The sequence below is a fragment of the Passer montanus genome, unplaced genomic scaffold, assembly GCF_014805655.1.
Source record: "Passer montanus isolate IOZ18808 unplaced genomic scaffold, ASM1480565v1 scaffold28, whole genome shotgun sequence".
NCBI classification, from domain to species: Eukaryota; Metazoa; Chordata; class Aves; order Passeriformes; family Passeridae; genus Passer; species Passer montanus.
The window spans coordinates 8538737-8562692 of record NW_024367483.1 but is presented as its reverse complement, the minus strand read 5'-3'; the positions used below and the strand labels follow the sequence as shown (position 1 = coordinate 8562692).

At 39.4% G+C, this 23956-nt stretch overlaps 1 protein-coding gene across 1 annotated transcript in view; it reads left to right on the top strand.

Annotated features, from left to right (window-relative positions):
- The first annotated feature begins 256 nt into the window (after positions 1 to 256).
- The window catches only part of LOC120504042 (putative uncharacterized protein ENSP00000383407), a 62496-nt gene continuing 38796 nt past the window's right edge, over positions 257 to 23956 (top strand). Inside the window, exon 1 of the mRNA XM_039713174.1 lies at positions 257 to 341. The gene's annotated coding sequence lies outside the window, so the exon portion shown is untranslated. The remainder of the gene's footprint in view (positions 342 to 23956) is intronic.

Below are 23956 nucleotides of genomic sequence, written 5' to 3'. Positions count from 1 at the left end.
GGCATTGTTGGGAGGCAGTGGGGAATGTTGTTTTAGTGGAACTCCTGCTTTGGCTAACAACCTCTCAATGTGGATGCTTGTCTTCACACACAAGTTCTGGGAGCTCATTCAGCCCTGGATAATTATTCAATGGGACACATCTGGTTCTTCCAGAGTCAGCATTCCCACCGACTTCACTGGGACTGCTGCTGCAGGGTTCAGCCCCACAAGAGCTAAATAGAGAAAAGAGATGAAGCTGTTTTGCTGAGGCAGAGAACAATCATTGACAAAATAAATCCACTGAAGGAAGGAAAGGAAATATTACTGCAGCACTGTGTTGACCTTTGGGAAACGTCTCTAAGGTATTTTGCCACTGCAGCTTGGAGGGGGCCTCAGGAAGAGCTAAGATACATGGGGCAAGTTGACTTCCTTGGGTTTTTTTTTGTCATTTTGTGGAGTTTTTTGTTTGTTTGTTTGCTTAGGTTGTTGTGGGTTGGGTTTTTTTTGTGGTTTTTTTTTTTTTTTTTTTGTTTTGTTTTTTTTTTTACTGTTTCTAACTAAGCAGGGGTTTGTCTGCTTTATTTTCTGTTTTCTGCTGGTGTGACTTCTGTCTCATTTGCTGTCTGTTGGGACAACTTTCTATGAGGACATCTATATCCAGACTAGCAGTGATGAGAAAAGTGAGAAAAACAGAGAGAGTATTTTCAGGTTATAGGACAGGGAATGAAAGGCAAAGTTTCTCTGATGTGAAAGGGAAGAGGAAAGCATGCTTAGCTTTACAGCTGAGGTACTACATTTAAAGAAAAATGTAAATACAGTTCATGCTTCAGAATATCACCTCTCATTGGAAATGGTGTTGTTGAATAGAACCGAGGCCATTGAAATATGAATGGTACAGGTAAATTATATCAACACCAACCCATTCATTAAAGAAAACTGAAATTACAGGAGACAGCAGGACTTCAGGGAGGGTTTCAATAAGACTGATGGTTTTGAAGATCACTATTGAAAAAAAAAATAAAAAAAGTTTGGAGGACAAATAGTTCTGATGGATAAAGTGAGCACCTGATAGTGCATACAGTTTGGGAAATGGAAATACAGGTTGTTGAAACTAATTAGGATAAACTGAAAGGAACTGCAGGTCATGTGTTGAAGAAGCTTATGAGGGAAGCAAATCCATGTGAAAACTCATAGCAGCTCATGGCACTTGCAGGGGGAGGGGGAAAGACATGGGGAGAAGGAAGAAGGATGAGTCTTGAGTGTGAGGAAAGCTGACAGTGGCCTAAAGCATACCAGGCAAAGCTGAAATCTAGTACTGGAGAGGGGTTTCAGTGAGAAATGGAGCTGCTGAAGGCAGCATGAGAGGGGAAGGAAGCAAACTGTAGAACAAACCAGGGGTGAGGCCAGTGGAAGGAGCCAGGGGAAATGAGATAAAATGATAAAGGGGTTTGGTAAAGAAATATTATCTGAAAAGTCAGAAAATGTGGGAGAGCTTTAAGGAGGTAGTGCCCTTAATTTTCATTGTATAACCCTGCAGCAAGTATTGTAAAGGGGCCAAAAAATCTTTACCCAAAATACCCCAAATCTTTATTCACTGGTGATCTCTATCATAATGGCCTCTTGGAGTTGTGGCAAACTCCAATTCAAAATAGCTCTGAGATACACTGACATTAAAAATAAAAAAAGGCAGTTTAGCTTCAAAGGGTCTTAAAAGTGTCCTAGCTCAATGAGGAGCAACTCAGGGTCTGGAGCTCAGCTTTGTATTTCAGTTTCTCCAAGCAGCTCCTGGTTTTGTAACCTGTTAATCCAGTGATCCTCTTCCCTGAGCAATATCACCACAGGTAATGCTGGAAGGATGGGGACACGTGCAGGTGACTTAGGGCTTTTTTGGCAAATGTATTGATGAGGGGGCTCATTAATGGATAGCTCAGTGGCAGGGATGGTTATCTGACCTAAGCAGGGCTTTGCCTCCTTAGTGTACCTTTTCCTTCTGGCCTGACAATTTATGAACATGAATCTCCAGTCTTCCTGCTGTCTGTGGCTTCTTTGTTACTGCAGGCTGTTTTCAGAGGTTCCCAGAAGTGTATAATTCCCTCAAGAGAGTTAGATAAAAGACCTATTTCTCATGATTATTAGGAGGTTTTACACACCTCAGTGAGGAGGGAGGCAACCAAAGGTTGCAGGTGAAGAATATCTGGAGCTCAGCTGAAAGCAGCTCTCAGCATTGTATAAGCAGCCTGCGTTCAAAATCCAGGCTACTCTGCTTCTCTGTGGCCAGGTGGGAGCCAGTGATGTGGGCCTGAATGACACTTTGGAAATTAAAAGGAAATCTGTAATTAAAGTAACATCACAAATCTGACTCAGAAAGCCTAAACAGGTAAATTTTACTTACCCTGGTGATTCAGGGGTAATTCAGGGGGATTTTGCGTGTGAGTCAAGTAGTGCTTTATGCAAGCTGATGAATTAAAGACAGAGAAGTAGAGCTGGAGGTCCTTGCTGGTGTAAATCACATAGCTGAACTCAGTGAGACATGCCTAGCTGCGCTGGTTGCAAAACTGACAGCAGTTCTGAAGAACACAAGAGATAAAAACATTAAACAAGAGAAAAAACTCATGGTTGTGCTTATGGCATGTCCTCCCTGGCAGTGTATGGACAGAGAAGAGAACAGAAAAAATAGTTATTTATGAATTATGTAAATGGTGGATGTTTAATTTTCTGTTAATTCCTTCATTAATTTTCTGTGGAAGATGTCAGAGTTTTCTTAACTCTTACTTTAAATTATTCTTCAAATAAATGTTAAATGCTTCACATTTTAACTCGTGCAAGGGGCATTGTGGAAGAGTTCTAAGCAGATGTGTGGGTGTTTTAGGGTCTGTGAATTGTCTTCTTTTCTTCTCTCCCCTTAACTTTACAGAGATTAGGTCACCAGCATGAATGATGGATGCACATCAAAAAAATTACGCTTTAATAGCCATGAGCTACACTTGCTTTTTTGATTTCATAGAAACAGATCCAGTTCCAGCTGGGAAATGTCAGGTTCTGAAAGGCAACATTTTTTCCAAGAGAAGTGGGCTCTGGAGGCTCTTGTCCCAGCTGAGTTCAGTGAAATGTTTATGAAGGAAGTCTGAGAAATATTCTTGTCTCTCTAAGAAGGTGTTTCTCCATAACCAGCTTTCAGTGCTGGAACCTCAGTCAGCGAGATCAATAGTCAATTCAAAGGTGAAGGGGAAAAAAAGTGTCATTGCTAGTTTTCAATCTCACTTTAATATTTGAAACTGAGCCACTTCAGACAGTCTGGGGCAGGCTTCCACCCACTGAAGTTACAGGTAAATCAAGCAGCTGACATGGATTTTGTACATGCTCCCAAACTGGGAGCATCTTTAAAAACCTGCATGCAGCTTGTTTACAGTACTCGTAGGAGGTCAGAGCCTGCCCTTTCAACAGAAACAGCTAAATCAAGAGGGTATAATAAAAGCACTGGAGGCTTCTTTAAGCCAAAAGAGGATAGTTTAAAACTTATCAGCCCTTCTTCCACATGGAAATTGCTGTGTCTCACAATAACATTTACAGTTCTGTCTGTCTAGTTGTGTCAGCAGGGAAAACACCACTCGAACGCGTTCTGATGTTGACCAGGAATAGAAACACAGACACTGGTGCCTCTGGAAAGTGATGACCCAGATATTTTTCCACTGTGAAATTATCAGTCAAACATATAAATGCAAGACTTGTAACACCTTGATATGAATTCTTACAGCATTTACTGTCACAAGTTGGAGTGATGTCATGACACAAATGATGCATTTACCAGACTAGACTTTAACAAGTTAAGAATGAACTGTTCCAAACCAGAAATTTTATATGTGCTGTTTATACACAAGGAATATTAGAAGGAAAAAAAATGGGCTGCCAAAACACTGATGACATGCAGAATATTGAAATAAATAGCTGATGATTCAAAAAGTGCTGAGAGAGGAGTTTACTCAAGCAGAGCAAGACTGTGTGTTTGTATCATTTTTTGGGGCTGTGTCACACTGGTTGCCACTGTTACAGTCCCAACTATAGTGTATTTAGAACATCAAGGGCAGTTTTTCACCCATGGTGAGAGGATATTAATTGAAAACATCAAGTTCTGTATATTTAAGTGTGAAAAGAACAGCATGTTCACCCACCTGAAAATTGTTCCTTTCTAAATGTCTGTCTTCAGCAGGCCTCATTCCCAAGGTGCCTGATAACAGCCTTGCATTGGGAATTAAGTGATTCATATAAGAAAAAAAATCTCCGTATCATAATAAATCATCAAAACCCCTATAATGCAAAACATGAAAACATCAACATTCATATGAAATCTTCCACCACAAAGTCTCAAACTTGCTTAGTCTAAACATCCTTTGTTTGTATTTTTAGTTGCTATAAATACTAAAGGATTTCTTCTATGTATTGCAACAGATACTTAAAAATCACTGATTTTTACACATCCTCTGATATGTATGTATTTTTATTCTCCTTCCAACACCAAAATTCCTGTACTTTGAAGGTTAATGGTTGCTGCTACTGAAAATTATTCAGTATGATCTCAGAACAGCTTGTCACAGGACGTGAGCTAGAAACCCCCAGTTGGTGAAATAAGGATATAGTTGGGTGATATAGAGTTACATAAGCAGGAATTCTCCAAGGACATTTTGATGAGCTCCTTTATTTATTGCTGTGAAAAGCTGCACAAGGTTATTAATGATCACAAGTGGTCAGAATGTTTTGCATGCTCAGAAATGGGATAAAAATAACACACCATTTTAACTTTAACAGTGTGCTAGTGTGGAAACACGCTTTGTGTTATAGTCCCATCCTTGCCGTGATAGATCACAAATCTATTGATCTATTAATTCTTCTACAAGCAAGTGAAGTGCAGTGTCCTAGGAACTGTGCATCCATCTCTGTGAGCTTGAGAAGCAGTCTATGACACTTTTGAACATACCTAAAAGTAACAGATTTCTGAGGGGAAGCAATTGCAGTTCTCTGTAGAGACTAAAGGCTGTGTGATAATCAGAATCCCCCAGAACAATGAGGGAGAGCCGGAAATGGGAATCATATTCTTGTTGGTGTGGTATTTTCCTAATCACATGCTCCTAATGAAAATTATGTGGCAGGGTCACTGAAAATCAGATTAACCATATGGCAAGCACAGCGCTTGCTTCGTAATGCATGGGTTTGCTGAGGATTAGAAATCTATTAGAGAGCAGATTTGGAATTCCATTGAAGAAAGTAATGAACTGCATTTCGGTGGAGAGAAAGTAATCTCAGATAAGGAGAGAGCACAGTCAGTCTGACAGTGTGTTGAAGAGGTTCAAGGGGTGAAGTAAAAGTCACGTAAAGCCACTGAGGAGATACACTGAGGTGAAGTTCTTTTATTTATTTATTGTGCTGTAGGTTTCTTGAGGAGGAGTTCTGTAGATGAAGTGCATGCAAGAGCAGGTCTATTAAAGGCAGCTCTCAAAATACTGAACACATGGGGCTAAAGATGCACTTAGCTAAGAAGCAGATAAAAAGTCTCAAAAATCATTCAAATAAAAAATTAGAAGCTAGTGAATTACGTTGTTCCTAAACGTTCAGTAAGCTATTGATAGATCAAAATTATATGTGAAATGAGTTTACAGGATATACAGAATCTCTACAATTAGATGGGGAGGTATTTTATATCTCAAAAATCTGAAAACAGACCAAGAGGCTATCCCTAATTTTCATTTTCCAAACCAGAATACAAATCCCAAAACCTTAGAATGAATTTCTGCATAGTTCATCTATACATAGGATGAACTGTAAATAAACTAGTGATTGTGGTTGGATTTTCTCATTTCTTTGAATATGGTACTTCTGTTCCCAGTGAAACTGCATAAATATGTTTTTTCAAAACAACAAGTGGTACCACAGAAATCAGTATGCAAACAGTGTGTTGCTTCAATATCATTGCCAGGCTTCCTTGGATTCCAGACTTGACATGTCATAAGAATTTATTTTCTTTGCAGAGCATGTATATTGGGCCTAAATTAGCTGTCAGCACAGGTAGATGCTTCTTGAGTAGTGAATTTTTACTTTTTGCTTCTCTGTGCTATGGGGAGCATTAGCTGTTGTGATGGGGTGTAGTTTGGTTTCCCCCTCTGCCCAACTGTCAGCAGGTAAAGAAGTGAGCCATTTCTGGGTGTGCCCTTGTTCCTACAATGTCAGAGTTCATACTGCTTACAGAGCACTGAGAAAGTCAAAATATTTGGAGACATAATCTGCACCTCACAAGATGCTCTTCCATTAGTAGACCTATAAAAAGAGGCTCTGCAGAGAGCAGGGGAATATCAAACTTCAGTCTGTACCTCAGAGACAGTTCTTAGCTCACAAACTGTTTGATCTGGGATCTTGGGGTCAACGTTTGGCTCTGATTTCTGTGCCACCTCACACAAATCATTTAATCACTGCACATGCCTGTTCTGCATTAATAGAATTCATCTGCAGTGTGGAATTTATCCACCCTGCAGGACACATGGTGAGAAAGTATTTATTCTCAGGATACTGAGATCAGCCACCCACAGGCCTTCTTGCTTGATCTTTTCACCCACCATTTCTTACAGGCAATTGCAGACAATTTTTCATCCATTCTCAGGCTTTTCTTCTTGTTTGGGATAGATGCTTTCTTTTGGAGGCTGTGTGTGGATCTGGTTTGCTGCTTGTTCTTTTTAACTTGTACATTAATGCATTATTTTAATTTCACTCTCTTTTGCCATTATTTCCTCCAATGTGTTTTCTAATTGCATGGTCTGCCCAACTAAGCTGCAGCTTAGAACCACTTTTGGTGCTCATGTTGCAGCACTTGTGTCTATACACTGCAGAGTTACAATGAATTCTGCTTCTCCATGCTTGTCTCCTCCTGCTGCAAAATATTTTCCATCCTATTTCCATTCCACCATCTTCCTGACCAGTTTTCCTCTTCCAGCTGAAATTCCATGTTTGTAATCCCAGTCACATTTTTTCCAGCTTGAATCCATTTTCAAAACCTTCCACACCTTTATTCTTTACTTCTCTGTGGAAGTGTCAGCAATTTATTCCAGTAAAAACTGGACTAATATTCCACTGGAATAATGTTCCAGTGAGAACTTTCCCCCCTGAAAAGACCATTTAAGCTTCCCATCCCCTCCCAGATTGCTTTGCAGTCTTTGTAAAGATTCTGTGTTATCTTCTCCCCTGATTCAGGTGGAAGTTCTCAAGTCATGCTCCTTCTCTAATATCTCCATCTGCCCCAGTGCCATCCTGTTTTGCCTTCAGTTTGTATCTGTGTTTTCCCTCCTTTCCTTCCTTTTTCCTATGATGGTCCAGCTTTTCCCTTCACACTACAGTCATGCTTCGGTCTTTCCTAATACAAATTTCATACCCTTAACTTCAATGTGCCTTTGTGTGCTCTCCTTTGTCTTTCTCCTTTTCATTTATGTGTAACTGAAGGTGCAATTTAGAACTTTGAAGGTCTACTTTTCAGTTATATCATACTTTTCTTCCCTTTTTTCTTCATCAGACATATCCCACTGAAGCCATTAATACCTTTTCTCTCAGAAATGGCCAGGATTGTTATTCAGAGCTTATTCTTCTTGACCCATCAATAACTTTCATATCAACTATCAAACATATCAAACCTTTCTTATGATGGCCCATGTTCTTGGTGAATGGTCCCCATAAACACCTGTAAATTGTCGTGGTTATTGTCTTATCATGTTTCAGATCTTTAAAATTCTTGTCAATGAAGGCATAGGTGGTGCAACTCCTCTCTGCCATTCTCACCAACACTGTTTCAGTTTTCCTCATGTAGATCCATGTAAACTCTTGATGCTACTCATATTGCTCTTGTGAGAGTACCTGTCTTTTACTCTGGATCTGTTTATCCTGTGGCTCACTCAGGTCTTGCTCCATAATTGCTGCTCTAAGTTCTACAGCAATAGTAATAACTTTAAGAGTAGACAGAATCCTATTGACATTCAGCACTGTAATCAGCACCTTCAAAAGTGCTTATAAATAGTACAGGGAAATTATTGGCAGGAAGGTCACATGTTTCCTAGGTTGCTTAAATAATAGAAAACAAAATTAAATTCCTCTTAATGAGCGTGGCTTGAGACTGATTTTCATGGATTAAAACAGATTAACCCACTAAACATAGCTTCAGATCCTGATTCAGTCTTTTTTTTCTTTTCCCAAAGCTGAAAGATGTTTAAATTTCTCTTCCATTGATTAAGTCTTTTTTTTTTTTTCCTTTGTCTTTGGACAAAAAACAAAACAAAACCAAGGATATAAATGAAAAATGTGGCAAAGAAAGAGTTGTAGGATAGGTTGTAGCCACCTGTTCTGGGTGTTCACTGAGGATAATCAGATGTGCTGAGCTGACTAATACAGATGTGGGCTGAACTGTTAAAAAACAAGAAGTCTTTCAGAAGAAGATTCCCAGGAGACAAGGGTTGAAATGTGTTTTTCTCTGGTGTGTGGCCAAAGATTTTAGTGTGAATATTATTTATGTATGGCAAAGGAACAATCAAGACCTTTCTTAGGCTTACATTTTTTGCTGTCCTGTAAAGGCAATGACATTTGTAAATCTCTCAAAAATATTTAAACTTTGCATGTATTTGCAGCATCCTCTCCTGCCTTGCTTTGAAGGGCTTCTCTCTTCAACTAGGTCATCATTGCATCATTACGGAAAAGGGCTTTTTCTGTCAGGCTCAGTAAAACCTTTACCAAAACAGTGTTCTCTGATTATATTTCACATTCAGCTTCTCCTCTTAGCCTTGCTGACTACAAATTGGCCTTGGATACTCTCTGTTTCTTACACAGTGATCTCCAGTTCTTTTTAGTGTCTGTCTTGTCAATAAAAGCTCTTAATTTCCCAGCTCTCAACTACTTTACACTTCTCAACTAGGCAGTCTCACAGACTATCTTAACATGAGTGTCAAACTTAAAATAATCATCTCTTTATCAAACTTCTAATTGGCAAAACCCTGACACAATACATGTGTTTTCAAAGACCTTTAAGATCATTGAGTCCATGTGTTAACACTGTCAAGTCCACCACTAAATTGTCTCCTTAAGTGTCACATCTGCATGTCTTCTAAATGCTTCCAGTGTTGGTAACTCCCCCACTTCCCTGAGCAGCCTGTGCCGGTGCTTGACAATGTTTCCATGAAGACTGTTTTTCTAATTTCTGATTAACCTGATCTAAATCCCAGCGAAAATAACTTGAGGCCATTACCTCTTGTCAACTTCTTGTTACTTGGGATAAGGGACCAACTCTCACCTGGCTGCACCCTCCTTTCAGGCAGTTGTAGAGCGATAGTCTTCCCCCTGAGCCTCCCTTCCTCCAGATCAAACAGCCCCAGCTCCCTCAGCTGCTCCTCACCAGACTTGTGCTCCAGCCCCTTCCCCAGCTCCGTTGCCCTTCTCTGGACATGCTCCAGCCCCTCAATGTCCTTCTTGCAGTGAGGAGCCCAAAACTGAACACAGGATTGAGGTGTGGCCTCACCAGTGCCCAGCACAGGGGACAATCCCTGCCCGGGTCCTGCTGCCACACCTCTGGTAATCCAGACTGGATGCCACTGGCCTTCTTGCCCACCTGGGCACAGCTGGCTCATGTTCAGTCACTGCCAACCAGCACCCCCAGGTCCTTTTTCACCAAGAATCTTTCCAGCCACACTGTCCCCAGCCTGTAGCACTGCCTAGGGTTGTTATGACCCAAGTGCAAGACCAGGCACTTGGCCTTGTTGAACCTCAAACCACTGGCCCCAGCCCATGGATCCAGCCTGTCCAGATGCCTCTGTACTGCCTTGCTGCCTTCCAGCAGATCAAATTTGTTTCATCAAATCCTCCAGCCCAAAATTGTTTCATCTGCAAACAGACTGAGGGTGCACTTGATCCCGCCATTCAGATCATCAATAAAGATGTTAAATAGAATTGGCCCAAATACTGAGCTCTGACAAACACCTGTAGTGGCTGCCCACCAGTTGATTACGCTCCACTCATCACCATTCTCTGGGCCCAGCCATCCAGCTATTTTTTTAATTCAGGAATTTAATCTCCTGTGTCTCCCTATTACCGTCTATTTGTATTTTCAGTTTACATTTTTGCTTTCCAAGGTACAGTAGAACACAATTTAAGGGATGACTGAAGGGTTTGCATAGTTATTTTCAGCTTTCTTCTTTATGGCTATTACAGTATATTGATTATCAGAATTTAATGGTGGATGGAATTTCAGGAAATTAAAAATTTCTTTGTGGTCTCTGATCTCAATGCAAGTGTAAGATTAGGGGGATATTGTCCGTGTAACAAGGGAAAATTGAAGAGAAATTCTACCTTGAAAGGTTGCCACTGTCCAATCTCCCAAGACTTATTTTTCTTGTATTTTGCCAGTCAAGTAAATAAATTTTCTCTTCCTCAATTTTTTCTTTTTAAGTTTATGGGAGAATCAGGGAGAAATTGAAAGGACTTGAAGTTAACCTCACCTGGGGGGCTGAAGTACCCTTCCTAACCTTTCACATCCATCTGGTATTGCTTTTAGGAGGGGAACAGACAGAAGGCATCTTTTTTTTTTTTTTTTTGAAGGAAAGGACTGACACATTTGTACCCTTCCAGGTGCATTCCTCTGGTGGCCTGCATCTTGCACACGCTCTTTCTTCCCTCAGTATAGGGAAGCTGGAGCTTTCTGGCTTCACTGCCAGCCAGACCCCTCTGGTAAAGACTTGGCTTTATTCATGCATCCTTCAAAAATACAGGATTTGAGCTAAATGACAAAAGGATAATCACAGTCATAAAGAGTCACTAAAAGCCCCCTTGAATTTCTACAAAGCCTTTTCTGCAGAGAAGGCTACAACAACTCAAGTGTTGTTGTATTTCTTGGTGTGGAATTTTCAAAATCTGGTGGGTCGTATAATCACAAACTGGTGCAAATGTGAAGACTTGACAGGAGGAAGGATGCCATTTCCATGCACAGCATCTTGCAACTGAGAATGGACTGTCTTGGGATTTTACACTTCTTCATACACTGAAAATGGACCCTAGTCCCTAATATCCATCGTTGGGTCTCCATCTCTAATGATCAGTCCCTTCAGGCAATATTTAATTGAGTAGTACAGTAATTTTGTGATCAAGATATAAATTTATTACAGACTAGATTGTGACTGACAAACTCATTTCACCTATGACCTAAACTGAATATGAACTCAACTCTTCTCAGGTAGGAAGCTGATAAAATTGTTTTCAACTCATTGCCAGGGGATTTAGAGTGCACATTTTTAGTGGTTTAATCTGGGATTTAAACCTGAAACCAGTTAGTAGAAGAGTTGGCCAAACCCAAGATAGTCAGATAAGGCATAATTTTTTTCCAAAGTAGGATCACCTCACAGAATGTTAGTGTTACCAGAATAGTGCTTTTGGTGGGAAAGACAAAATCCCTAGTTTTTATTTTAGCATTGAAATACACAAATGTAATATTTCTCAGAAACATCTATATGTTATGTTCTTGACTTTACACTAAAAGAACAAAAGTATAAAAGTACAAAAGCTAAAATAAATATTACAGTGTTCACAATGTATGTTTCTGTATGTTTTTGCTAGTGATGATAACACTAAAAGAACAAAAGTACAAAAGTACTAAAAGTACTAAAAGTACAAAAGCTAAAATAAATATTACAGTGTTCACAATGTATGTTTCTGTATGTTTTTGCTAGTGATGATAGATATAGCACAGTTTTAAAATATACTTTCCATAAAATGGCATGCAGACTACTCTAATGCAGATGTTGGTCAGCATCTTTTTTTAAAATAAATCCCTAAAATTTTACCACAGCACGAAGGAAAGGGAATGGCTCTCTCAGACATTTTAATATGCTGAAATTGAACAAAGCAAAAATTACATTTATGCTGTACAGTTAATAACTTTTAATAATAATCAAAATTCTCTCTTTCTTGAAAGAAATTAAGGATTTTCTATCTTTAAGGTTGGGTGAGCAAAGACCTTTCAAGAACATTTTCCTGTGGTTCTGTAGGTTTATTGTCTAAATGGATACTCTCATTGATCACTGTTTGCTTTAAATTTTTTCATTTCATATTTAAAATTGACATATATTTGAATACTTACTATTATATGGTCAGTGGAGCTATTCATTTAATAGGTCAAATAATCATTATATTTCACTAGCATGCTGGGGTTTAATTCATTTAACATTTTAATCTTCCATCAGTTTTTCCTTTAAGAGGATTTCAGTGCATATACAGGATTTGTATAAATCTGTGGAGTAAATTTATTCTTTTAACAGTTTTATTATTTCATCAGAAATTCATTTAAATGGATTCTACTATATATCACATTCACTGCCAGTGTGGCTTTAGGTCAGGCTGTAATTGATGCAAAAGCAATGAGGTATTAAAAGAGAAAGGAAATATCTGAAATTGGAAAGGGTTCAAAAAGTGTGCCATTGTAAGGCCATGACATTCCTCGGATATGATGGGGGCAGGGGATGGACCACTCATAAACCATTTTTGTCCATAGCCTGGAATAGCTGCTGATTTCAGGTTCTGTTAAAGCCAGAATCTGGGCTAAGAGAGCCAAGTGTGAAAGGGCACATCAACACAAGAATCCCATATCAGGGTATAAATATGGTCCCCTCTATTTGAGACAATTCTAGAAATATCAAACCAGAAAAATTTGGGGGAAATGCTTTTTTTTTCTTCTTCAGTTTGTTCACGCAAAGCATTTGGTGTAGTCAGGATTTTGTGTTGCTTGTTTTGTTTGGGGTTTTGGTTGTTTTGTTTGTTAATGTAGGCTGTTCTCTTGGTATGGCATGCACAGAACAGTGACTGGAATATGTTCCTTTTCCTAAGTTCTGAGATAGATTGGTAATGGCTTAGCAGAAAAGAAAGAAGTAAAACTAGTAGGGGTTTTCATGTGGACAGGCACAAACAGGGAGAAGAGGATTTATGGGGAAAAGGAGAATGGTGTAGATAGTATAAATATGCTAAGATTTCCTACACATAGGAAAAAAGTAGCAAAAAAAAAAATCTGAACTTTCATATGTCACCTACTACCATTTAATACATGCAGCATAAGGAAAGACTTTAAAAATATTAATCAAAATTAATTAATGGCTTAGCTAAGTTGTTATACTGCAAGAGATACAGGGTGTAGGTTCATACCTCTGTCCAGTTCCAGCCCCACAGCTGTCTGTGGGTGACCTTGCTGACAAAAGCTCCTTGGCCATGTGTGTGTGGAAGTCAAAGACCATCCAGAACACACCTGGCTGTGTGATATCTCCATTGGTATTTGCTGCAGGAGCTGATGGAGCTTCCCAGGATATATGGGATATCCTGTGGACCTCTGATAGTGCTGGTGCACTCAAAAAGCCAACTTGCATAACCTCAAAGTAAATAGAAGAAACCAGTGGTTTAAAGCTGACAACAGACAAGAAAAAATTGTAAAATAGCTGATGAAAATTCAGAAATTCTGAAGAATATGCTAGAGGGATAGAATCTGTAATATTTATGTGTGGGTAAGGAAGACTACATATCTTTATTCAATTAAATAATATCAGTAACATTAATGGAAAAAAATTGCCAGGAAAATAAATTTATGATAGCATCACTATTTTTTAAAGGAAAAACATAAACCTGGATAATTTCTTTTATGTATATGACACATACAGTATATCTTAGTCAATTTAAAAAATTGTTCTTTTGCTAGAATTACCAATAGTTGGAAAGAAGTTTGGAATATAAGTAGCATTTCAGCGCTGATGAGGAATGGCTGATTAGATCAATGAAGAAAGATATAATGAAGAGTCTGTTGAACATGTACTGTGCTTCTGATTTTAATTCAGCAAATAAGCTATAAAAATCAATTATTTACATATAAAACTAAAATGCCATCTCAGATATTTCAATAATTGCACATAATTTTCTTAGTTTTCACAGAGATCTTTTAGATGGTATCGTGTAATTATTTATTTTGTAATAACTTTTTCATCTCAAACATATTTTGGGGACCCAGACTATGGCTGAGAGCACAACTCATTTAGGCTTATGGCTAAAATTACAGTAAAGAGAAGGTTTAGTATTAGGAGAGGCACAATGCCTAAATCTCCAGCAGTAGAGGGGGTGCAAAAGGGTTGGCACAAGGAGCAATATCCTGCAGAACATTTTCTCTGCTGACAGTTTTTTCATCTGGGTGATGGCTTTTGAGTGTGGGCCAAGTCTCAGCCCATCCTGGTGGTTGGGGTTAAGGTTAGGAGAGAGACAGTTTGCACTTTCTTCACTCAACTTGATAATTGGTTTTTCATTTTCCTCTCTGAGAGGTCTGTATTTATAGGATATCCTTCCATCACACTTGAAGTTGCACCCTTAGAGTGGTGTGATGGCTTTGTGTGCTAGGGATCTAGTGCCTTCAGCTTGCTGCACTCAATTTACTTTTGACAACCAAGAAATTTGATTTTTATAATGAGGCGTAAATCACAGCAAAGGGTTGTCTGTAATGGAGTTAGTAGAGTTAGGAGCAAGAGTGCAGCAGTTCATATCAAGACGATTTTGAAATAGCTGCACAGTAAAGGACATAATCTTCATGGAGATGGAGAATTTGAAGAAATTTGGGACAACCAGTTAGTAGTTACATGGCTTGGAGGTTCAAAAGCTGTTGTTGACTTCTTATGGTCCATTGTGGCTCTGGTGTGGTACTTGGTTTGATATATGAGAGTACCAAGAGCCAGGAGGTTGGCTGGGAACAGAAAGATGGGGTGAAGTGCAGTGTGCCCAAAACAGCTGCAGTGTCTCACTGCTCAGTACACTGAGCTGCATGTTTATTAAATTGAATTATACTTTAAATTAATTCAATTGAATGTGAGACGAATGAATTATAGGTCATTCTTGGTGAGGCTGTAAATATGGCTTGATAGAACCCAGCTCCACAAACAGGAAAAGCCTACAATAATGTATTTGCATGTTTACATATCACTCCCCTGTGGTGGCTTAGCAAGCAGAAAGAAGTCTAAAACCACAGGGGGAAGGTTTAAATAGGATGATGCAGACATTAGTGAATGATTAACCATAATTTCACAAAGGTGGAGGGTAAGCTGTTCATTTTGCAGAATCTCACAAATGTGTTTTGAACGATTAACTAAATTTGCTTGGCAAAAGTTTAATTAAGGCTGCCACTGATTAACTGCAATTATTTAACCCGGTGTATAGGCTGGCTACTCTGTGTGTGGAGAACACAGCAGTAATGATAGGAAGGTGTTCAGGGGTTCTTGGGAATGTCTGTGCTAGCTACCCCACCTGCAAGGAGTAGACAGAGGGAATCAATCAGACGACATTCCACAGCTCTCCTGAAAGGCTCTGGGCAGCCCTGGCAGAGTCTCCCTAACAGAGTGCACAGACACAGCATCCATACACAGCCAGCCCCGTGGGCCAGTGCACCTGGGAGCAGGGTCAGAGCCCTGTCCTCCCTGGTGAAAGGATGGATGCTGCTCTCAACACTCTTGACGTTTCTACAAACCAGACTGGGCCTTGTGTCTGCAAGGAAACTCCAGGCAGGGAATGAATGGAGCTCCCCTGTGTTCTCCTTTGCTCCTTCTTCCTCCAATAGCTCACCCTCCCCTTCCTTCTTGTTGCTCTTCTTCTTTGTGGCTGGTTGCACCAATATTTTCAAATGCTGCTTATGGATAATACTATTTAATGATGTCTGTTTCACATATTTTTTTTTTCCGTTTGAGAAGGGAAAAAAAATACTAGTGCTCTTAATAATAACTTATGACTAAGCTGATTAGGAAATAAGTATTTCCTTGAAAGCATTTTGAGAGGGAGCACAAATATTCCTTTAAAAAAGCACAAATTCTCTTCACAGGTTTATCACAACCTTCTACTGGTATTTTTACTCAATTGTTAAACATTCTTTCATCTTTTCATGACAGAGATCCTGGTTTCACAGTGAGGTTCTGTTGCCTGTGTCTCAAGCCCCAGTGAAATGTTGGTTGTCAGATAATGGCAGACCAGCTGAATCTCTCTGATGGCTACTGGATGCAGCTCTGCCTTCTAAACAGGTTCAAGAATGTTACTATAAAATTAGGAAATATGGTACCCTTGGATGGTTGACACAGTGACATACAAGTTAAACACTGTTTATTATTAGTGTTCTTTATAATTAGGAAGACCTGTGCAATCTGGGCAGGATCTCAATGCCTTCCCAAGACTTGACAAAGATATAAATCCTCCTGTAACCGAAACACTGCTGCTTTTATGCCCAAATCATGCAGTTTACTGGTGTTCCATCAGTTTGCTCAGCAACTTACTGCAAATAATTCTTATTTTGAAGACACTGAGTATTTAATTTATATCTCTCCTATATTGTGATGTTTGCAGTCACAGTGCTATTCAAGAAGTAACTTCACACATTTCAGAAGTTCCAGCATTACTTCATTAGCAGTTTATATGAATGCTCATTTCCAAAATATCTCAGTTACCTTGTTTATGATGATTTTCAAGCTCTCACACATATTTGCTAAAAGGTGAACTCATGCTACTGTTCCATTAAGAAAGCCGTATGTCTTGCTCTATATTTGCACCTAAGACCTAAACTTAATGTCTACTATACCAAGTATGGTATTTCCATTTTTCTATCAGCAAATATAAATCTAGCTGATTTTTAGCCTGCTTGCTTTCTGTTTGTATACCTCATTACTGTATGTCATTACTGCCTACAGCAGTACAATAAACAGCATATAGTCAAGAAGTATCATAGCCACAAAAAGTTTAAAAAAACCCCAAACAACTGGAAATCATGAATTATCTTTGGATCAGGTTATTAAGGGTGTTCCTATCAGTCTACTTCTGTGCTTTGTTTGTCCTTTGAATACTCATAAATAATTAGCTTATCTCTTTCTATCAGTGTCTAAAATAAAGGACTAATGATGTCAGGACAGCTTGCTTTGACACTTATGAAATATGCTATGATCTACCTGTAACTGATTGTAGGGGTAGCTGGAAGAGCATATTTTTAGATTGCTTCATTTTCTGTTATCAGAAAATCTGTCAGCCTTAGCTGGAAGGCTTAAGCTGTTCCCCTACTTCAAGGAGGCCTCTACGTGTCATGTCCTTGGGAAGCATCTGTTGTTTAATTTTGTGAACCGATGTTCAGGTTAAACTGCAGAAGATTAGCCAGGTCCTTCTCCTTTTTTTGTTGCACCTGCTGTTCCCCAGGGCATGGAGGGGGCTGAATGCTGTTCCTGGGGATCAGGATTGTGCGGGAGGCAGACCCTGGGGGCTGCCGTTGGGGTTCCCAAGGAAGGTGTAGGGAGCGAGGAGTGGGGAGAAGGAGGGGGAGGATGTTGCCAGCAGCTCCCTCCATTCCTCGACCCTCTCAGGCTCAAGGTAACCCATTCTCTTGCCTCTTGAGGCACCAGCTTTGAAGTGAGCTTTCCTTCCCTCCCAGAGGCAGGGTTTAGACCCTGTCCCTGCTTCTGCTACGTGATCCCTTGGATTACTGTCTTTATTGATAACATCACACCAGGTACCCAAAGGGGCAAAGTTAAGACCACATGAATGCCTTATATTCAGGTATTGTTATTTTTTCAAGAGCTTTCTGAAACTTCCATCTTTACAGAAGCATAGCTGTGCCACTTCACTACTATTTCACCAATAGGCAATAACAATTCAGCCAACAATGGGTAGCTTTTCATCACTACCAAGCTGCTTTCAACTCCATGTGTCACTTCTCCCACTGGTGAGCACAAATCCAGGTTTGCCCACTCGGGTGCTCTTTGCTCACCACCCACCCCACACCACGCTGGAGGAGCAGATGTGTGTGGGTCGGGTGACAGAGATGGGGCCCTGTTCCTTTGCAATCCCAGCAGCCAGCACTTGGCAAGGGCCTAAAGAAAATAGAACAAAAAGAGGACTTTCTTCTGGGCATAGGCTGGGGGAAGCAGCTCTGTTTCAATGTCAGCAGGGCTCTCTGCAGAGCTGGATTACCTGCCCCCACAGAAAAATCCACGGTCTCTTTTCCCCACCCAGAATTAGGAGATTAAACTCAGGTTTGACATCTTTTAGTCTTAGAAGCAATTGACAGGTTTTAGAGAAAGTACTGGATTGCCATAATCCGGTTGTAGGGTGACAGATGTTTGCTTAGCTGGGTTTAGGTCACCAGGTGGGATGGCCTCCATTCTTCAGGTCAGTCCCGGGACATAGGATAGGTAGTAAGATGATGTTTTGAAATTCAAAGTAACAAAGGGTTACAGAGAAACTCGAGAAATTTCTCTGTCAGAGTGTTTTGATGATTTGTGGCAGGCTGCTTCAGATGCTGCATTGTGGCTGCAGATTCTTCAAAGTATTTGCTGCTTCCTCTAAGTATAATCTCAATTTTGTGAAGGTTTAACATGAACCAGCTGTTCTACAACCATATGGTGACCTGAGCAAGACACTGAACTGACTAGATTTTTTCAGTTTTACTAAGTGTGGTGTTTTATGTGGATACAGAAAAATGCAAGATAGAGAAGTTTATAAAATATCTCTCACTGCATTTGCTCCTTCTCTTGGAGCAGCTGCTTATGCTGAGCCTCTGAACTGAGTCAGTCAATTTACTCTAATAGATACTAAATCAGTCCCTTTATCCTTAATGATTAGGCAGCAGCAAAAGGCACATCTGATAAAACATGGAGAAATCCAACGCAAAACTTAAGCTTTCCTTATGGAGAAAGAAATGAGCCCTAACTGTGACTGAGCAGGTTAATGGCAAAACTGTACCAAGTAAAATCATTCTGCAGAATGAAAGCAGGATCAGAGACATTAGACACAGGCAATAACGTGTTTAAGGTACAATAAAGAGTGCCTCAAGCCATATTTGTCAGCTACTATTCCTGTCTTATAATTAACAGCAGATTACAATTAGTTAAATCTTAACACTTCACATTGCAGATTTTCTGTAAACAAAGTAATTTGTTTGGCTTACTTCTGTATTCCATGTAACCCTTATAAAATGTTTACTTCACTGAAAACTACCATCCGTCTCTTAAATTCAAGAGTTCTATCTGACCTGCCTTCCTTAAACATTTTACTTTTTTTTTACAAAGATTAAAAAATACACTGTGGAGTAAAATTATCTCAGCTTTGAAAATATGAAATTGCATCTGAAGCAGTGCTTCAGTATGTAGTAATTTACTGTGGTGCCTCTAAAGCACAGATGGGAGAGTATAGAAAGAGGATTAAGCTGCTTTCCATATCCTAAACTTTATCAGGGATAACACAGAAAACTGTGTCATTCATTACTGCCTGGGGAGTTCTTAAGTGTTAACAATTTATCCAGCTGATACAGTAGAAAAGCTAGGAAGTATTTTTTTTCATTAGCAATAACAGACTGAAACTAAAATGAAAGTCAAAGTTGCATTGCAAGAGTTTTGTTCACCTGCCAAACAGAGGAAATTAATTGCTTCACCTTACATCTAAGCCAAAGTCTAAGTGTGTGGACTCAAGAAAAGCACTGCTGAAAAATTTGTTATCTGGAGCTTTTATTTCTGAAAAAGGCTATTTTTGCTACATTAAAAATAAAGAATAATGAGACACTGGTTTTGATACTTAATGTCATGCAAGGTTTATGTTCATGCACCATGCTTCACATCACACAACTAAAATGGTTTTAGGATTTAGTTGAGAACCTATTAAAATCAGAAGGAATAGCCTCATTAACATTTAGCAGCCTTTGGATCAGACCTACCCAAAGATTCAGCTGATAATACCAACACATGCAAGAGATTACAACCAAAGTCTTGTTATCCCGTGTAATTATATCTCCCTCATGTTTGTTTTCACTTGGATGCTTTGGCATTTTTTCTAGACACTTCTGTTTAATCTGTGCACTTGGATTTAGTAGTTTTATGACTGCAGTAGTTTTTCAATGATTTTTGAGTTTCTACAAATCCGAAATTGCAATTTTCAATTGGCAAGTGTACTGTGTTTTTTCTGTAAAGATGTCATTGCAGAGTAGTTCTTATTTTTGTAAATAGAAGCCCATTAATATAACACGTATTTTAATTAAAAAAAAAAAAAAGAGAGAGAGAGAAAAGGTCTGTACTTGCAGGTTTTCTAGTTGTTGTCACCAACCAGTTTATGGAACCCAGTGTGTGTGTATTTGTGTAGATAGATAGCTAGATAGCTAGATAGCTAGATAGATAGATAGATAGATAGATAGATATGCACAAAGATTTCTCTGCCTCAAGAGTAGCCATTTAATCCTGAAAGTGGTAAGTTGATTGAATATTTTTCCGTTACATCTTTCTGTCAAATTTTGTAGGATTTCTGCAGGAAAGTCTGGACCACTCAGACAGCTGCATTGAATCTCTTTTTACATGGTATTTTTGTCTCAGTTTCCACTGAAAACTCTTGCTACAGATCTATTTCTCTTCTCCTAGCTTTTGTTCTCTTAATGTCTGTTCCCAGTTTCTTTCTGTGGGCTGGACTTTATCTTCTGCTACTACAATTAGTACAAAACCCACAGGTAACATGGAGATGTAGGATACCATTTGAAAATGGGAAAACATCTCTGGAGTACTTAACATCAGACAACCAGACACATTGCACTGAGATGTTTGGTGAAGAACAGATGAGTGTCCAATCTCCAGCAGTGGCTGAAATTCTTATTTGTCATATTCAGAAATGTAATTCCAGCCCTCATATTTGTTTTTTCTTTTTGACTACCTAATCCCTTAATAATATATTATGCCTTTCTTGGTGTCTGTGAGATAAATAATATGCTTTCTTTAAGGAAGTGTAAACTGATACCCAGAAAAGCTGTGGCTGTGGCTGACACCACTTGCAAAAGCAGTGGAAGTTTCCAGGCTAGGATATGTGCACACACATTTATCTTTTCCTATTCAGTTTTCACATGGTGCCATCATTTTCTTTTAAATAAGATTCCCTGTATCCACTCAATCCGACTGATTTTTTCCAGCAAGGCATTGAAAAAATGGACTGACTTCCCTGTGGTTAGTGCTACACACAGCAGCAAGCTACTAAAAATCAGCCCATAGCATTTGGCTTTGTCTTTTTGAAATGGCCCCTTCCTCAGCCTCACTCTTTCTCTCCTGGAAATTCCCAGAGACTGGAGGAAGGAATGCAGTGGTGAGCAGAGGGAGATGACAGAGTAAAATGGATGCTAGTCTCTGTTCCTCAAGAGGTCACACAGAAGTAATAAAGAAAAAAAGATTGGCAATTGTACTAAATATACTTCACAGTTTATGAACTAACGAAGAATTAGACTGTTTCCAGTTTCATTCAGAGAATGAGCAAGTATCTTTGCTGGATGCTTAGTAAACAAATCTGGTTTGTGGTTCCCATTTTGGTTTTCTGCAGGCTTCTTCCCTGAGCACACACAGCCAGTCCTCCAAAATGTTCTATTTTACTTGCTGCAACAATTTTCATTTCTACTCAAGTGAAATCAATATTTAATGTTTATTGGAGCTCTGACTGGGAAATTCACTTGAATCCCCTGTCAAGTGACTGCTCTGGCAACCAGGCCAAAAAGTCATGCACAAGCTCTTACACTTTTATACACACCTCTCCTTAGCTCCACTGGTGTCTAATTAATCTGCATAAAGCAGAACAGCTGATTCAAGGTTCAGAAGAAGGAGAAAGTCACCTGGTGTGGTGAAATCACATAGAAGAGAACAGAAAACAAGGAGAAAATTTGAACCCTAGAGAGAAAGGATGCTGTGACTGGTGGGTTGCAGCAGGAAGGGCAAGTCCTGTTCACTCCTCTACCCTTATTCTCTACAAAGCTTCCTTGGGTAAAGTTGCTCTGAAGAAAGCAGTCAGATTAATTGCAGAGATACCATAGGAACATGAATGCATAAATTATAGATCCTGATTTAGCTTAAATGTAGGGTAGCTGTCTAGCTGCTAAATATTGTCAAGAAATTGACAGTGTCTGAATTTTTGCACAGACAGACTTTACATTTCTAAGTATCTTTAAGCATCTTAAGAGTGAGGAAGCAACTGAAACCACAGATTTGAAATCATCATTTTCACTTCAGACATTCCCTCATCAGTGACTGCTAAGTGACATGTATATGATTTTGGTTTTTAGTGATAGAGACAATAAACTCAACTGTATGACAACATTGGTGTAGTGCTACATTCCCTGCCATGGGGACACTGAAAGAATAACTGTGCTAAAGACTGTGAAGTTTTAGATCTGATACCACTGGTACCATGTGAGTGCTTGTGATGAAGGTGGGAAAGGATGGCCAGCAGTGCCATCTCTGGAGTCCCACCTACCCTCTATCCTGGGTAAAAATGCTTCTAGACACTTGTAGCACTAAACAAATATGTGTGTGATTCACTAAGCTATTCCTGATGGATATTTGGTATTTATTTGTGAACATTTCTTTCTGCATACAGCAGTGTTTTCATCTTTTAGTGTAACAGTGTTTTGAGCTACATGTGGATTCAATAGAGTTAGAGTAAATCTTGGCTGTTCTATGGTTATCCAGGATAAAAAACCAGTCATCTATTCCACTGAATCCCACTTTGAAGAGTTTGATTGAAATAAGAGCAGGGAGAGTCACAGGGGAATGGGTTCCTTTTTGATGTAAAAGCCTTTGAACTGTAGCTCTGCCTGTTGTCCATGCCCTTTTTGCAGATTGCTGGATGCCAGTCTTCTTCAAGAACTGTCCCAATTGTTCCTTGCTCTCATAAATTAGAAGAAGTTAGCCTATCCAGGTAGAAATTCCTATTCAAACATAGAAATACTGCCTTGGGTTTTTCCCTGTTTCACCTCTCAATCCATCTGTAATTCATTAGGGTGATGTTAATTGTCCTGCTGAAAGACTCAGTTCTACTTAATGTAGAACAACACTGAAATTTCCCCAGCAGCATGTTTTTTGTTGTATTTTTTGGGGGGGTTTTGTCTGCCTTTTTTTTTTTTTTTTTTTTTAATGTATGTTCCAGTTTTCAAATTATCCATCACAGGCTTTTGGTCAGTTGCCTGAGGCAATAATGTTCTGCTAAATCAGGGCATGGGGGCAAGAAAGGTTACCCTGCTCAACCTTTATAAAGTTTCTGGAACTGCCAACTCCAAGCATCTTGTTTAACCAGGATGATTAAAAGAGTGATAATATCCAGTTACTAGCTCTGAGACAATTTGGCCATCTGAGGTACCATGAGGACTCAGCTACAGCAAGCAAGGCTGTTCTCCACAGAAATGAATATGTGCTGGGTTGCTGCCAAGATTATTCTAGGGCTGCAGATGGCATCTACAGTTCCCACTGTATAAGCCTGGTTTAATGTGACTGGTGCAGACAGTGTGTAGCCGATGGAATTTTTTTTACTGATGGGATGTGATAATCAAATTTAAATTTTGTTTTCCCTAAATATTTTAGAACACACCAGCCATGTGTTGTTCTTACAACATGTCCTGACAGTAGTGTGAGAACTTCTTCACCAAATATGCCTTTTCTGCATATTTGATTATCTTAATAAAAGCCTGCAATAGCTGGTTCAGACGAGTCCTGTTTTGGAGGTACATGAAGTCATGAGTTGCCATTGGGCATGAGAACTGCCATTTTTTCAAAGGGGCCATAAAAGGCAAATACAGTTTGTCTCTCACATGGTGTAGTGTGTTTGTAGAAGTGATGGGAAATGCTATAACACATGGAGAGGCAGTAAAACAGTGTAGCAGGGTCATGGATAGTCAAAAAAGAGGACACTCCAAGCTGGAGGCTCTGCAATCACATGCACAGGGATGTAAACAGCTCAAATTGCCACTGTGTCAGTGGATGTCTCTCCTTGCCTCTAAAAAATAACACTGTCCTAAGGATTAGCTACCCGGGTGTGACTGCTTGGGGACACTGGATCAGCTGGCACAGCCCAGATGAGAAATATGAAGCTTTGCTGATATCCACCAGCTCAGGATCTATCCAGAGCAACTTCAAGGGATATA